Genomic DNA, 2,012 nt, shown 5'->3' with positions numbered 1-2,012 from the left:
CCACTTGTAAACTCAAGCTAACATCTTCATCTAACTTGTGTCAAAAATGCAGAAAGATATAACGGTGTAAAGTATTCCATCTGAGGCAAAACGTCTGACACTTCTAAACGAAACTGCATCTCCAAAAGTGTGTTTATATCCCAAAACAGCTCGTTTTCCTCCGAAGCAACCTAAAACCTGTAGAAACTCGATAAAAGACTAAAAGACTCTAAAAACACACTTTGACTCGATAAAACATATGATGTAAAAAAGAAAACAAAGACTCAAAACCGATAAAAACACAACATATCAACTCCCCCTGACTTAGATCTTTGCTTGTCCTCAAGAAAAGCAGAAATCCTTATCAAGAGAAGAGGTTTGAAAACACGAGAACTCACATTTTCTTCGGGATCATGATCTTATCAATTGCCTGCAAACCACTATCACAAAACTCATCAAACCGTACTAGACTGTACTTCGCCATAACCGTAGCAACAAAATTAAGTCCCGAGATCTAAAAGAATTTTCAGAGTCAGATAACTTAACCATTTAACATTCATTAACAGAGGCGTGTACTCTCACTAAGGGGATATCAAACACGTTATGGGCTAGGTGAAAGGGCTATTATTTGGTGACTCAAGTGTTTCGGGTTCTCAAACAGGGTAAAACGGATGTATGTCATTATGCGAAATCACAGTGAGACACAAACCAATTAGGAGGTACATAGCTTCCCTTAAGCTCGGATCAAACTAACCAACACACTATCCCAATCAAATCAATGAGTACCCTTGATGCTTATCAATATAACTAATAATAACTCGACATTTTCGGTTCCATTCACTCTCCTTTCCCGTTTCTTCTTTTCATTTTTTTTTTTTTTTTTTTTAACAGGGGAGTGGAACCGGTGTCTCAAAAAATTTGCACCAAGAGAAACCGCAAACGACAACAACATATCCCATGAATACAACCTCTAAACCATAGTGGCTCAATCTCATCACATATCAACAACCAGTAAACTACAAATCACTATCCTAACAGAAGGAAAGCTATGTCGGTTCGTATACTCCGTAGTTTTCGCACATGGATGCATATCATGATGATTATATAAGAATGCATGAGGTTTCAAACAATGGATGGGGGAATCAGGTGTGATACTAGACTAAAAATGAGTCTAACCATTCAGAGTTAGCAAAGAGTGGTGAAAATGATGCAAACAAAACTTTGAATGTATGATCCATTACATGATTCTCAAGCCCCTGAGTGAGATAAATTAAGTCCAGATTAAGTTCAAATATATAAGATAAAGCTCAATTCATCCGAATTTCAAAGAGATAGGGACTACTATAGAGTGATCAAGTGATGGATTTTCCTGAACTTCCAAGTTATTGAATAGTGCTAAAATAGTCCCAAGGCAATGAAATCAAGCAAGGTGCAATTCCCCAAGAAAAGATCATAGTTCTCAAACAAATTTTGACTCAATAAAAGACACGATTTTGACTCGATAAAAACGACTAACTCAAAAGAAAACATCAAAAGAAACAACCAAAGCAAACTCGATTAGTAGACAAATGACATCCTCCCCCCGACTTGCTTCACACCGACTCGGTGTGAAAACATTTTGAAGAAATGATGCCATACACACTCAAAAGAAAGCAAGAGAAAAATAAAGAAATGGTAAGAAAATCAGAAATACCTGGTGGGTTGCCTCCCACAAAGCGCTTGTTTTATGTCACTAGCTTGACCGGATTCTTGTGAACTAATGGGTACGAGTGCGGGAGCTTGCTCCGAAACAAGGTCCCCAATCATTCAACTTTAGCTTTAGAATTTTACCAACCACACTTTTCACAGCTTTTCTACCCTTCTCTTTACATTCAGAAGTGAGAATGCTCCTAGCTTTGGAGAAAGGTTTCGAGGTCCCTTTACATTTCACCTTATACTCAATGGTATCCCCGACACAACGCAATGGTATCAAAGCTATATGAGGATCTCCCTTCATCCTTTTCTGCTTCACTGTATCCTTAGCAGCAATCTTC

Source organism: Arabidopsis lyrata (assembly GCF_000004255.2).
Source record: "Arabidopsis lyrata subsp. lyrata unplaced genomic scaffold ARALYscaffold_8, whole genome shotgun sequence".
NCBI lineage: Eukaryota > Viridiplantae > Streptophyta > Magnoliopsida > Brassicales > Brassicaceae > Arabidopsis > Arabidopsis lyrata.
This window is presented reverse-complemented; position numbering follows the sequence as displayed.